The sequence below is a fragment of the Schistocerca nitens genome, chromosome 4 (genome assembly GCF_023898315.1).
Source record: "Schistocerca nitens isolate TAMUIC-IGC-003100 chromosome 4, iqSchNite1.1, whole genome shotgun sequence".
Taxonomy (NCBI): Eukaryota; Metazoa; Arthropoda; class Insecta; order Orthoptera; family Acrididae; genus Schistocerca; species Schistocerca nitens.
The window spans coordinates 620,430,703-620,446,586 of record NC_064617.1 but is presented as its reverse complement, the minus strand read 5'-3'; the positions used below and the strand labels follow the sequence as shown (position 1 = coordinate 620,446,586).

Here is a 15,884-nt window from a genome sequence, read left to right as displayed (position 1 = left end):
TATGTATGTACTCATGTCATAATTCCTCTAACACTGATGTATATGTTATTTCGATTCTTTTGTAAAGCCTGTACTACAAATATTATCTGTACTGTTATGTTCTTTAATGATGTATTTTGTACCTTTGTAATTGTATTCTTATGTTGTAAATTTATAATTGTATAGACACCAGTTCTTCAAATTAAGTTACATTTCACTGCACACATTTCTGTTGGTCATAGTAATGCACAATTTGTGAGAAGTTGGGACTGTTAGTGTTTGCACGTGTGTTAATAATTCAGCAAGGGACTGGATAACAGCATTGCTGATTCTAAGGACATTAAAAAAAAAAATTTTTTGTGAGTGCACAAGTGGTGGTTCATGGACTTGCTATACGAGTATTGTCCACAAGACTCTTCTATTGTGATTGTGGACCTGCACAGTCGCAACGGTTGGGTGCTAGCCATCTCTACAAGGACTACAGTGGGTCTACATCTTTGATGACTCACTAATACCATTATTTCTACAAGGACTGCAGAGGGTCTGCACCTCTGGTGGCTGACAAATACCATACTCTCTACCAGGACTACAGTGGGTCTGCTCTGTGATGACCTACCTACCAATATTCTTCAAAACTTCGACTGACTCTGCTGTGGGTTTGCTCTGTTGTGGCCCATTACCTGTCTGCATGTCAAGAGTCAGCACTGTCTTTCCGTTGGAAGTCTTTATGGACTGTGAGAAAATTTTAGTTTTTGACCAACATTGTAACAATAAGTGTGTGCATTTGATATCTTTGTTATGGTAATTATGAAAAATTTCTTCAAATCTGTATTGGCCACTGCCCAAAACAATTTGTAAAATTTTTTGTGGGGAGCATGGTGGCTATGTAAGTAGGCTGTCTAGGTTATTATAATGGTAACGCCACATAGTGCTCTGTATGAAAATCACTGGCTGTCCTGTGTGCAGTCTGTGGCTGGGTGGCATTGTTGTAATATTCGCTATTGTAGTGCTGGGCTGTTGGCTGTTAACAGCGCATAGCGCGTTGCGCAGTTGGAGGTGAGCCGCCAGCAGTGGTGGATGTGGGGAGTGAAATGGCGGAGTTTTGGACAGAGACAGTAAATTTGTAAGACTGGATGCCATGAACTGATATATATATATATATATATATATATATATATATATATATATATATATATATATATATATAATGACTTTTGAACACTATTGAGGTAAATACATTGTTTGTTGTTTATCAAAATCTTTCATTTGCTAACTATACCTATCAATAGTTAGTGCCTTCAGTAGTTTGAATCTTTTATTTAGCTGGCAGTAGTGGCGCTCGCTGTATTGCAGTAGTTCGAGTAACGAAGATTTTTGTGAGGTAAGTGATTTGTGAAAGGTATAGGTTAATGTTAGTCAGGGCCATTCTTTTGTAGGGATTTTTGAAAGTCAGATTGCGTTGCGCCAAAAATATTGTGTGTCAGTTTAAGCATAATCATGTATAATTGTTCAAAGGGGACGTTTCACAACTTCCTTAACTAAAAACGAAAAATCCTTATAATCGCTACTAATTTATTCAATTAACAAATTTTTCAGATTTATTAGTGAAATGAATATATGACCGACCTTCTGCCCATTACCTTTCAGAATTTCTTTAATTGCTTCCAGCTCCGTGACCCTAAGACAAGGGGCTGACGTGGCTATCCTAATATTCTCATAATGGGTTTTTAAACGAGCTGTTAGCCATAAAAGATCGATAATCTCACCACTTATGTCTACTGATAACTAGTCGATGGTCTGCATAATAGGCAAAATTAGGTTATTTACTAAACAGTTTCCACCTACGCCCATTAATCCTATCCGAGGTTCCAACCTCCTCAACGCGAGCGGCGAGGAGATTCCAACCTTCTCATCGCTAGCAGTTGAGTCAGGAAGGAAACTCCCTTCTTTATGCCACCCAGAAGTATATTAACAACGTAGCAAAATTGCATCAGCCTGTAACAGAAGGATTTTACCCCATTTCTCTTCAATAAGAGAGGCACTTTTCGTGTCGTTTTCCACACCTAAATAACGATTGTGTTGAAACTTCCTGGCAGATTAAAACTGTGTGCCGGAGCGAGACCCGAACTCGGAACCTTTCCCTTTCGCGGGCAAGTGCTCTACCAACTGAGCTACCCAAGCACGACTCACGCCCCGTCCTCACAGCTTTACTTCCGCCAGGACCTCGTCTCCTAAGCCATGTCTCCGCAATATCCTTTCTTTCAGGAGAGCTAGTCTTGCAAGGTTCGCAGGAGAGCTTCTGTAAAGTTTGGAAGGTAGGACACGAGGTACTGGCGGAAGTGAAGCTTTGAGGACGGGGCGTGAGTCGTGCTTGGGTAGCTCAGTTGGTAGAGCACTTGTCCCCGAAAGGCAAAGGTCCCGAGTTCGAGTCTCGGTCCGGGACCGAGTTTTAATCTGCCAGGAGGTTCCATATCAGCGCACACTCCGCTGCAGAGTGAAAATCTCATTCTGGAACGATTGTGTTATCCAGACGGATCAAATACGCTTGAATCCTAGTCATTTATGGTATCAAAGCCCACCATGTTTCAGTAGTTCGATATTCAGCTGCACATGAGATAGCAAACAACAGTATAGATAAAACTCTCTTTCCTACCAACACACAGGATCGGAACCTGCCATTCAATCAGAAACATCTTCTGCTACTACTGAACTAGTGCGGATCTAGGATATGGGAGTAGTAAGCGCCTGAGCGAAAATAAAATAATGTCTGAAAGAAAAGTATTTATTTATAAATTATAGAGCGCTGCAATCAGTCGTCCTTTTTTGTAGGTTTTATTACGCAAATCCAGATTTCTGCTAGTGCCTAGCCATTCTCAGTGCAACATTTTCTAATCTCGATTCCTGTTCGTTCCCTGTCGTTCGGGCGTCAGTCACAGTGACTGACAACACGGAAATAACATGCATCGAGATTAGAAAATGTTGCATTGATAATGGCTAGGCACTAGCCGAAATCTGGATTTGCGTAATAAAACCTACAAAAAAAAAAAAAAAAAAGGACGGCTGATTGCTGCGTTCCATAATTTATAAATCACGTAACAGTCGCTGAGTGCACCCACTTTCCCAATGGAAGGTAACCTGATGAACTATTTACTTATTTATCACTGAGATTGGTTTCAGATTTACGAAAGCAAGTAGTAATTGTTCGTACTTAACTGTTAAAAAAGTTTCTCAAACAACAGTTTCTGAAATATGGATCAGCAGATAATTGACAATGAAAATAGTTTATACGTCTCTGACAGAGTGGAGTGCATCACCAATAAAAATCAAAACACGAAAGTGAAAGAAATAATAGCAGCAGATTTACAAACGAAGCCTTGAAGCATACAGAGAAATTATACCACTAATATGTGCAACAGAAAATTTAAAGAAATTATTTATTCGTTTTAACAATTTCTGTAATATGCATTAACAGATGCCCAAAAATTGAAACAATATACTCTTCTGTAAAGTAGACAGGTACAACTGTAACATCAACAATTACCTAAACGCACAGAGAAAGTTAGTAGTAAAAATCAAGAAAGTTACATGCACTGCTGTAAAAGCAAACAGTGGGGATTATGATCAACCAGTTTGTACAGTCATGATAAGCAGCAAAAATCCTAAATGTCCACGTCTGTGGACCAGACTTGTGCAACAGCAAATATAAGTCACACAGATGAGAAAATTAGTATTAAAATGTTTAACTTTATTACTATTTCACTAATATGGATTAACATAGAAAACAGAAAATTTAAATAATGTACACATCTGTGAAGCAGACTTTTGCAATAAGAGATACCAGTCACTTAGCACATAACTTCAGTATTGACAATCTTAACTTTACATACACGGCTATGAAGAACCCAAAGCGAATTATTATTTCTCTAATATCCGTAATCATAGAAAACAGAAAATTTAAAATAACTTACACATCTTTGTAGCAGACTGAGGATGTTTCCAACCACTTGTACGAGAAACAAGATGTCAGGCAGCTGATGGGCGTAGAGTACATGAATTGGGCTGTTACACTGGCGGTTCAGTTTCGTCCGATCTCCCAGGCAGTTGCTCGACAAAGTGTAACGCACAGAGTACACATTAAATTTACACTTCAAGTGAATGGGGGTCAGTATGTGGACCCCCAAACACAGCAGAAGTATGACGGCATACAACCGAGTCCATTTGGCCCCCTAGTAGCAAATTTAAGAAGCACTTAAATACAGGAAATATCAGACACTGAAACAAATACGCATTCTGAATCTGATAACCTTTTATAGTTAATTACGAGAGATGTTCACTAAGTAACGTAACACTTTTCTTTTTTTGTCAGCCGATTTCGATTGAAAAAAAGAAATGCGGAATTTCTTGTGGGACATCGTGAAATACTCTCGCTTCAGCCCCTTTAGTTTCACGAAGTTTTGAAAGATGGCGGCGCCATTCATAGCCTTCAAAAATGGCGTTTGTAACGGAGATGCGTTACAAGCAGAGAGTTGTCACTTAATTCATTTTGGCTGAAAACCAGAGCAACGCAGAAACTCACGTGAGCTTGCAAAGCGTCTACGGAGACCTGGCAGTCAACAAACGTGATATGAGTCGTTGAGCGAGGCGTGTGTCATCATCTAACTAGGTCACTCAAACCTGTCCGATTTCCCGCGCGCCGGCCGGCCACACACGGCTGTCACTCGTTCAGCGTTGGAACATGCCGATACACTCATTTGAGGTGATCGACGGATCACAACCAAACATGTCGCTGCACATCTGGACGTCTCTGTCGATAGTGCTGACACTGACTAACGCTGGCTCCGTCGTCGACTAGCAGAATGGTAACGATATGGGCATACAGGCCCGCTCTGTAATGTGGCGTGAGGCTGTCGCATTGATCGGAGATAATGTTGAAAAATACGGTTTTATAGCAAAAAGACCATCACGATTCTGAGGTACAAGCCACGATACACGCGAAGCTCAACGGAAACAGCCACCAGCCACACCCTAGCAGACCGCATATAACTGCGTGCGTGCTTAAATCCCTTGCCGAAGCGCTAAGGCGTCATGACTCAAGTCGCCAAGAAAACGGTAGCTGACAATAGTTTCTTCAAGCACAGGAATCAATATAAACCTGTGAGAACCTCAAATTGTAAAACAGGAAAGAGGAGTTCAGTATGACACAGACAGAGAAATATGGAGTTACTCAGTTTCCTGTTGGAAAACTCACGGTAAGCTTTGTTCCGAAACACAAGGAAGCGCGCTGAGAGCTCAGCAACGTAAGGGAGGGAAGTACTATCGATGAACAGACACTAACAGATTCACAACATTTTGAATTTCGTTATGTAGTCGGACTCATGTTCATAACCTCATGAAAATGCAAAGTAATAGTAAGCATCCAGTATGAACGTTCACTCTGCAGCAGAATGTGTGATGATTTGAATCTTCCTGGCTGTCTGAAGCAGTGTTCTGCACCGTGACTCAAACATGGGACCTTTGTCTTTAGCGTGCAAGTGATCTTTTGCCTGAAAAACCTTTTATGTTTGTGTGCGTGAGTTTCTGTGTGTGTGTGAGTGGGCGAGGGGGGGGGGGAGTGGGGGGGGAGGGAGTGCAGGTGCTTCCATCCTCCATTCTCCCCTTACAGCCCACCCATAGTTCAGCAGTATCACCTACATCATCTTCGTTTCTGTTGGGTACAGTTTTCAACTTTCTATTTGTCTACGTTCTTCTAGACTTTTCATTGTAATTGTGCATAAGTAGCTCCGTCATCTGCAGGGAGTGTTAAAAGGAAGCATGTGTTTATTGGAAACAAAATGATATATATAAAACTCAATAAGCTACTTCTTGAATGCGAATAGCACTCGTGTTGATACTTGAGCCACTGGCCTGTCTCTGAGACCAATAACATATTGAATCGATAAATAATCCCAGCAAAGACATACTAAGTTCGAACACTCTCTCCTGCAGTTTGCAAAAGGGAGGGATTGGGTGCAGAGAAGGGCATGGGGATAGGAAGAGGCTTGATCATGGGTTAAGATGTGGGATTTATAATGTGGTAGAAGACATGAAAGATAGTTTTTCATCACGTTTGCAGGCGCTTCATTAGACACCATTCATGTTTTTGAGGTGGGCCCTGAAGTCTTGAAGACGGGGATGTTTAGCCTGCAGGGCGCAATGCACGAAATGCCGTCATTGTGATGAGAGTATTTCTTTGCCGTCCAGTGCCTAAGGACGGTATGGTTCCGATACAAGAATCTATGTTCGACGGTGTCAAGGATTTTGACTCCGCTTGCAGAGCGGGATCTCTGCAAGGCTGGCTGTTTAATTTGCCACTCGCGGAAGCGGTGTATGTGGTCGTTTGATACCACGTCGCATTTAGGAAGGTTGGTATCATTTGATGCAACACAGTAGTCCATACAGTGGGCACACTGGTCTGTTAGGGGGAGTGGGGTTGGAGGTTATTTGCGGCGGAAGAGGGCGGAGCAAAGTACTGCATGTGGAGGATGTGGAGCGACGAATAACTCACCCACCCAGCTAGATCACAACTGTATAGTAGATGGCAACGTATTCTGTTACAACATTAGCAGCAATGTCTCGAGGCAGCAATGGATGGATTATCTGGTAAAGGATTCATAGAGATATTGATTTATGCTGCCGTTAGTCCCACTGCGGATGTGTCCTAGAAAGAATGGCCGTACACAGGGTTCCTGCGTTTGTAAGTTCAAGACCTCGTAAGTAGTCGTTATGGTAATGACTGTAAAAGGTACTTTGAATACATTGTATTGCAGAGGTGCCAAGAAGCTACGACCATTGTATTGTATTGTATGTTAACCGGGGACCTAGAAACGACGGAGAGGCTCCGTCCCCGCCAGAGCTGCAGTGGTCCACAACCCCACGACTACTGATGCAGTCAACTTCACCCCTCCACCGCCCCACACCGAACCCAGGGTTACTGTGCGGTTCGGCCCCCGGTGGACCCCCCAGGGAAAGTCTCACACCAGAAGAGTGTAACCCCTATTTTTGCGTGGTAGAGTAATGGTGGTGTACGCGTACGTGGAGAACTTGTTTGCGCAGCAATCGCCGACATAGTGTAACTGAGGCGGAATGAGGGGAACCAGCCCGCAATCGCCGAGGCAGATGGAAAACCGCCTAAAAACCATCCACAGACAGGCCGTTTCACCGGACCTCGACACAAATCCGCCGGGCGGATGCGTGCCGGTGGCCAGGGGCTCCTTCCCGCCCGGAAAGCCGCGCGTTAGACCGCACGGCCAACCGGGTGGGCAGTTGAGACCATTGCTTGATTGCATTAGGTGTGGTCAAGACTGTTGCTATATGCTGCAGTCGTCTTAAGATTGTATTGGTTGACGAAGAAGACCTTCCGGAGACGGTCGAGGCACACAGATTTGTCCTGTGTACGGAGATTTTCATATTTTGCACCTTAATCAGTCTGTTGATCCTTATCGTCTCGCTTACAGTAAAGAAACATCCTTAGACGTTTCCGGGTCTCTACACTTGGTAACTAAGGGTGCTGCAGTTCGTGCGGATGCCAGTCCTTAGGTTAGATTACAGATTTCCTTATTTTCCACTGCACTGTTTGTAGTTTCCTAGAATCAGGTCAGCCGGGTGTGTATGACACCTTGGTGTATCAAGGTAACATAATCTTTTTACGTTCTAACGACATTTTTGGGCCATACAGAATGACAGGATATACAGGATATAAGATGAACATCAACAAAAGCAAAACGATGATAATGGAATGTAGTCAAATTAAATCGGGTGATGCTGAGGGAATTAAATTAGGAAATGAGACACTTAAAGTAGTAAAGGAGTTTTGCTATTTAGGGACTAAAATAACTGATGATGGTCGAAGTAGAGAGGATATAAAATGTAGACTGGCAATGGCAAGGAAATAGTTTCTGAAGAAGAGAAATCTGTTAACGTCGAGTATAGATTTAAGCGTCAGGAAGTCGTTTCTGAAAGTATTTGTATGGAGTGTAGCCATGTATGGAAGTGAAACATGGACGATAACTAGTTTGGACAAGAAGAGAATAGAAGCTTTCAAAATGTGGTGCTACAGAAGAATGCTGAAGATAAGGTGGGTAGATCACGTAACTAATGAGGAGGTATTGAATAGGATTGGGGAGAAGAGAAGTTTGTGGCACAACTTGACTAGAAGAAGGGATCGGTTGGCAGGACATGTTTTGAGGCATCAAGGGATCACAAATTTAGCATTGGAGGGCAGCGTGGAGGGTAAAAATCGTAGAGGGAGACCAAGAGATGAATACACTAAGCAGATTCAGAAGGATGTAGGTTGCAGTAGGTACTGGGAGATGAAGAAGCTTGCACAGGATAGAGTAGCATGGATAGCTGCATCAAACCAGTCTCAGGACTGAAGACCACAACAACAACAACAACAGAATGACAACCGATAGTGTGGTTTACATGTCGTAGCAGGGGTTCTGTGGCTAGCACGAACAATCTAGCGGATAAAGGGCAACCCTGTCGAACTCTTCTTTGAGAAAGTTGAGTTTCGCGAGCTTTCATTTACTTTTAATATCGTTAATGCGCCGCGGATAAATGTTGAGATGAGATCATTGAAGGCAGAGTGAAACCTGAGAACAGACGTGTGAAAAGGTAACCACAATCTGGTCAGCCATACGCTCTTTCTAGCTGTGAAAGTACTATGTCGATTGATGTGTTCGCCTGCCAGGTCGTGTGCATTACACCTCTATAATGTTGTAGAATGGTCATCATTGGTCAGTTGTGAATGTCACTTTGTTGGTACGGTCACAGGATATAAGATAAAAAAAGGTTTCAGTCTGTTGTTAAGAGTGCGTGTCAGTTACTTTAAGTAAGATTTTAACAAAATAATAAGCCGCATGGCTGTCGTGCATTTTTTTAGGATATGTGTCGTGGAGAATGTCAGTGATCTTGATAAAATATTTTAAAATTGAACACTGCGATAAAATAGTTATTGGCAGTGGTAACCGGATTCAGTCAAAATGTGACGATCTTCAGGCCATATACATTGAAATAAAAGCACAGAATGGATTCAGGGGGAAATCTGATAATAATAGAAGAATATAAAATATATAAAACCTAACCAAAGCTAAAGGAAGGAAATATGCCTATGATGACAGACAATGTCTGTGAACGGAGCATCATGGATCCAAGAACAGCAACTGCTGAAGACAGATGTTGCTTAAGTACGCGATGCTCCGCCCACCGCATACCGCTTTACGTCAGTAATAGCCAGTCAGGCGCACAAGAAGCAGAACTGCTATTACAGTAAGATACGCACAGAGTAGACAACATTCCATTAGAACTACTGATGGCCTTGGGAGAGCCAGTCATGACAAAACTCTACCATCTGGTGAGCAAGATGTATGAGACAGGCGAAATACCCACAGACTTCAAGAAGAATATAATAATTCCAATACCAAAGAAAGCAGGTGTTGACAGATGTGAAAATTACCGAACTATCAGTTTAATAAGTCACAGCTGCAAAATACTAACGCGAATTCTTTACAGACGAATGGAAAAACTGGTAGAAGCGGACCTCGGGGAAGATCACTTTGGATTCCGTAGAAATGTTGGAACACGTGAGGCAATACTAACCTTACGACTTATCTTAGAAGAAAGATTAAGAAAAGGCAAACCTACGTTTCTAGCATTTGTAGACTTAGAGAAAGGTTTTGACAACGTTAACTGGGATACTCTCTTTCAAATTCTGAAGGTGGCAGGGGTAAAATACAGGGAGCGAAAGGCTATTTACAATTTGTACAGAAACCAGATGGCAGTTATAAGAGTCGAGGGGCATGAAAGGGAAGCAGTGGTTGGGAAAGGAGTGAGACAGGGTTGTAGCCTCTCCCCGATGTTATTCAATCTGTATATTGAGCAAGCAGTAAAGGAAACAAAAGAAAAATTCGGAGTAGGTATTAAAATTCATGGAGAAGAAGTAAAAACTTCGAGGTTCGCCGATGACATTGTAATTCTGTCAGAGACAGCAAAGGACTTGGAAGAGCAGTTGAACGGAATGGACAGTGTCTTGAAAGGAGGATATAAGATGAACATCAACAAAAACAAAACGAGAATAATGGAATGTAGTCAAATTAAATCGGGTGATGCTGAGGGGATTAGATTAGGAAATGAGACACTTAAAGTAGTAAAGGAGTTTTGCTATTTAGGGAGTAAAATAACTGATGATGGGCGAAGTAGAGAGGATATAAAATGTAGACTGGCAATGGCAAGGAAAGCGTTTCTGAAGAAGAGAAATTTGTTAACATCGAGTATAGATTTAAGTGTCAGGAAGTCGTTTCTGAAAGTATTTGTATGGAGTGTAGCCATGTATGGAAGTGAAACATGGACGATAACCAGTTTGGACAAGAAGAGAATAGAAGCTTTCGAAATGTGGTGCTACAGAAGAATGCTGAAGATAAGGTGGGTAGATCACGTAACTAATGAGGAGGTATTGAATAGGATTGGGGAGAAGAGAAGTTTGTGGCACAACTTGACTAGAAGAAGGGATCGGTTGGCAGGACATGTTTTGAGGCATCAAGGGATCACAAATTTAGCACTGGAGGGCAGCGTGGAGGGTAAAAATCGTAGAGGGAGACCAAGAGATGAATACACTAAGCAGATTCAGAAGGATGTAGGTTGCAGTAGGTACTGGGAGATGAAGAAGCTTGCACTGGATAGAGTGGCATGGAGAGCTGCATCAAACCAGTCTCAGGACTGAAGACCACAACAACAACAACGCACAGAACAGTAGCGCACATAAAACTCCGACGCTAATTCGTCCGCGATCTGAGGTTTGCACCGTGGTGTCATTTTTAACGCTGAGTGCTATTTCTCTGTTCTGACTATTGCGGTTAGAGTTCGTTGGTGATCTCTGACAAGATGCTCCTAGCCGTGGGTCGATATGTGTGAGGTGTGGGGTCTATTGTTTTTTCAGAACAGAAAGCAGTATGGTACTCTGCAGTGACTGACTGCTGTGCTGGGTGCCCATGATGTCTAATACAGCGGTGATTTAAAAGAGAGCGGGCTCATCGGCGCTCTTCGATCACATGGGGCATGGAGAAGGGACAATACACGCAATCAACACAAAATAATGATCTTTGGTTTGATCTGTTTGATTGTGGCTATTGTTGTTGTTGTTGAGGTCATCAGTCCTGAGACTGGTTTGATGCAGCTCTCCATGCTACTCTATCGTGTGCAAGCTTCTTCGTCTCCCAGTACCTACTGCACCATACATCCTTCTCAATCTGTTTAGTGTATTCCTCTTTTGGTCTCCCTCTACGATTTTTACCCTCCACGCTGCCCTCCCATACTAAACTGGTGATCCCTTGATGCCTCAGAATATGCCCTACCAAACCGATCCCTTCTTCTAGTCAAGTTGTGCCACCAATTTCTCTTCTCTCCACTTCTATTCAATACCTTCTCATTAGCTACGCGATCAACCCATCTAATCTTCAGCATTCTTCTGTAGCACCACATTTCGAAAGCTTCTATTCTCTTCTTATCTAAACTATTTGTCGTCCACGTTTCACTTCCATACATGGCTACACTCCATACGTTACCTGGCACTTACATCTATACTCGATGTTAACAAATTTCTCTTCTTCAGAAACGCTTTCCTTGCCATTGCCAGTCTACATTTTATATCCTCTCTACTTCGACCATCATCAGTTATTTTGCTCCCCAAAATGCAAAATTCATTTACTACTATTTCCTAATCTAATTCCAGCAGCAGCACCCGATTTAATTCGACTACCTCGTTTTGCTTTTGTTGATGTTCATCTTATATCCTCCTTTCAAGACACTGTCCATTCCGTTCAGCTGCTCTTCCAAGTCCTTTGCTGTCTCTGACAGAATTACAAATGGTTCAAATGGCTCTGAGCACTATGGGACTCAACTGCTGTGGTTATCAGTCCCCTAGAACTTAGAACTACGTAAACCTAACTAACCTAAGGACATCACACACATCCATGCCCGAGGCAGGATTCGAACCTGCGACCGTAGCAGTCCCACGGTTCCGGACTGCGCGCCTAGAACCGCGAGACCACCGCGGCCGGCACAGAATTACAATGTCATCGGCGAACATCAAAGTTTTTATTTCTTCTCCATGGATTTTAATTCCTACTCCGAATTTTTATTTTGTTTCCTTTACTGCTTGCTCAATATACAGACTGAATAACATCGGGGATAGGCTACAACCCTGTCTCACTCCCTTCCAAACCACTGCTTCCCTTTCATGCCCCTCAACTCTTATAACTGCCATCTGGTTTCTGTACAAATTGTAAAAAGCCTTTCACTCCCTGTATTTTACCCCTGCCATCTTCAGAATTTGAAATGTGTGGAGGAGAATGTTCATGCCAAAGTGCCATAAAATATTATTTCCTTGACTCATTCCATCTTGCTCGACTACCTGGATGTTTTTTAAGCTGTTTCTCATCTTAACCTTAGTGTGTCTGGTCAACAAAAGTATGCCTGACTGACATTTTGAGCGCCGGACTTACACGATTTGGGCTTCCAAGTCTGTGTGTGCTAGAAGGCTGCAATTCATGTGCCAGAGTCTTTGACGCCTGTGCACTTGCTGAAGCTGGTGTTGTACCGATATGTGGAAAGCGATGTGATCTGAAAAACTGATTGCCCACTAATTAATTTATTCATTTTACTGGTTGTTGAGCTCTGTGACTGTGAGCTATATTATTTTAAGAAATACAGCAACCAGCCAAGTTTCAAGTATATTTATGAATGCCAATACTTGTTTTGGGCTTTCACCCGTTTCAGTATATGTAATACGTATTTAATCTCTAGTTCGTCCATCGAGTTAGTTTTTGTAATAAGTGCAATAAAGTAAAACTTCCAATAACAAATAAAAGACCATCTATTCCACTCTCATTTCTAATCTGAGCCCATCCAGTGTATGTAGTACCTCTGCATTATGTAAGTGAGCTATGTGAGCAGTTTCACCTTTATTCATAACAAATGTGACTCCAATACGTCAAATTTATTAACTGCGTAATTGAAATATGTAACGCTAATTCAATTATATAAAGTGTACTATATTTTTATAATATTTATTGTACCACCAGACAGTACTGCACTTCATAAGTAACACGACGTAGCACTCAGTACATACGTGCTGAGCAATTTCATTTTTATAATTGTACAGAACTTTAAATTAAAAATATTTCATGCATACACCGATCTGATTTCACCAGTAACATAAGAAAAATGTAACTCTGACCATAGACATAATTTTCCAATGCAAACAGACATGTTAGCATATTAGATGGTGAATTTTCATCTGTTTTCGTGCAGTATGCAAAGAAAAAGTGTTTTTGGTTTGATTATAAATGCAAACAATTGGAGTAATGACAAGCAACATAGAAACTAAGTACATCTAACAAGTAATATGTCGTAAATATACAACTCGTGGAGTGTAGTAGTTAAACAAACTGTTCATTTGCACAGAGCAGCTGCAGCATCCAACCTGCAGTCGATGTTTTTAACTATCTGTACTGGAGATTAAATACGAATTACGCCAATTAAAGATGGGTGAAATTCTGTGTTGCGTACTAGCATATATAATCTCACAGTCACCGTAGATTGGCAAGAGCTCCCGTTATGCGTAGAGTCTGTCAAGACTACTGTTGGCAGACGCATCACACATACAGAGCAATATCAAAGGCTCCAGAAACTACCGAAACAAACGAAAACGAACGCATCCCGTAATAGCAAGACAAAGCACACGAAATCGGGAGGCGGCGGTGGTTTCCGTAACACAAAAACTTGATTACATTTACTGTTAGTGGAAGTCCTGTGTGGTAAAATCTACCACACACGTGTACAGGAACAGGAAGAATGACGTAAGCAATAAAAACCGTGAATGAGACAAAGATTAATACTGATGATAATAGTAACTTAAAGCATGAGATCTGTTCATGATCATCGCAAACCATATTTTAAGAAGAAAACATACTGTTACTCTCGCAATTATGGATGCTTTAAAATGAAGAGAAAAGCGTTTGTCTTAATAATACTCTCACTACAGTCGCAAAAGACGGTACCTAACATGTATAAATTGTAGGTCCCAAATATTTTGCAAGTCTCTCCGGTCGGAGCAGGAAAATCAACGGCCGGATTATTCGTGCTCAAGCGTCATTAATTACTATAGCGAAAATCTCGTCGCAGGAACGTCTTATTGAAACTCAAGCACTTTGTCTTCAGAAAGGCTTATTGTTGCGACTAACCAGCTGCCAACGGTATCGATAAGGGAATTTCTTTCCCGTAAGGGAATCCGGATCTAACCGCCGATTTCCTGAAGTTTGTATGTTGTCGTTAGCGATATTCAGTCTGTAGAACAAAGACGTTCGGCAGCGAGCCGCAGTGCAGTTTTGGAAGAGCTTTGTTAACACCGACACGAGACGAGAGCACCACACATCCACAATGACTGTGGCTGTCACTAGACTGACCACGCCTAGAAGAAAAGACTGCTGGTCCCGCAAGATACGAAGAACAACTGTGAAGTCTGGAAGTTAGTTCAGGAGCTACAGGCGAAAGAGAAGTTTTGAGTGTGGGTCATGAGTCCTACTTGGGTAGCACAGTCTCTGGAGCACTTGACCGCGACAAACAAAGGTCCTAATTTCGAGTACACCTACATCTACATCTACATCTACATGATTACTCTGCAATTCACATTTAAGTGCTTGGCAGATGGTTCATCCAACAACAATCATACTATCTCTCTACCTTTCCACTCCCGAACAGCGCGCGGGAAATACGAACACCTAAACCTTTCTGTTCGAGCCCTGATTTCTCTTATTTTATTTTTATGATCATTCCTACCTATGTAGGTTGGGCTCAACAAAATATTTTCGCATTCGGAAGAGAAAGTTGGTGACTAAAATTTCGTAAATAGATCTCGCCGCGACAAAATACGTCTTTGCTTTAATGACTTCCATCCCAACTCGCGTATCATATCTGCCACACTCTCTCCCCTATTACGTGATAATACAAAACGAGCTGCCCTTTTTTGCACCCTTTCGATGTCCTCCGTCAATCCTACCTGGTAAGGATCCCATACAGCGCAGCAACATTCTAACAGAGGACGAACGAGTGTAGTGTAAGCTGTCTCTTTAGTGGACTTGTTGCATCTTCTAAGTGTCCTGCCAATGAAACGCAACCTTTGGCTCGCCTTCCCCACAATATTTTCTATGTGGTCTTTCCAACTGAAGTTGTTCGTAATTTTAACACCCAGGTACTTAGATGAGTTGACAGCCTTGAGAATTGTACTATTTATCGAGTAATCGAATTCCAACGGATTTCTTTTGGAACTCATGTGGATCACCTCACACTTTTCGTTATTTAGCGTCAACTGCCACCTGCCACACCATACAGCAATCTTTTCTAAATCGCTTTGCAACTGATACTGGTCTTCGGATGACTTTACTAGACGGTAAATTACAGCATCATCTGCGAACAACCCAAGAGAACTGCTCAGATTGTCACCCAGGTCATTTATGTGGATCAGGAACAGCAGAGGTCCCAGGACGCTTCCCTGGGGAACACCTGATATCACTTCTATTTTACTCCATGATTTGCCGTCTATTACTACGAACTGCGACTTTCCTGACAGGAAATCACGAATCCAGTCGCACAACTGAGACAATACCCCATAGGCCCGCAGCTTGATTAGAAGTCGCTTGTGAGGAACGGTGTCAAAAGCTTTCCGGAAATCTAGAAATACGGAATCAACTTGAGATGCCCTGTCGATAGCGGCCATCACTTCGTGCAAATAAAGAGCTAGCTGCGTTGCACAAGAACGATGTTTTCTGAAACCATGCTGATTACGCATCAATAGATCGTTCCCTTCGAGGTGA

General features: G+C 42.1%; 1 non-coding gene across 1 annotated transcript; it reads left to right on the top strand.

The window, feature by feature from the left end:
• The first annotated feature begins 2,348 nt into the window (after positions 1-2,348).
• Positions 2,349-2,424, top strand: Trnas-cga (transfer RNA serine (anticodon CGA)). Its single transcript has one exon. It is a non-coding gene; the product is annotated as a tRNA-Ser (tRNA).
• The last annotated feature ends 13,460 nt before the right edge of the window (positions 2,425-15,884 follow it).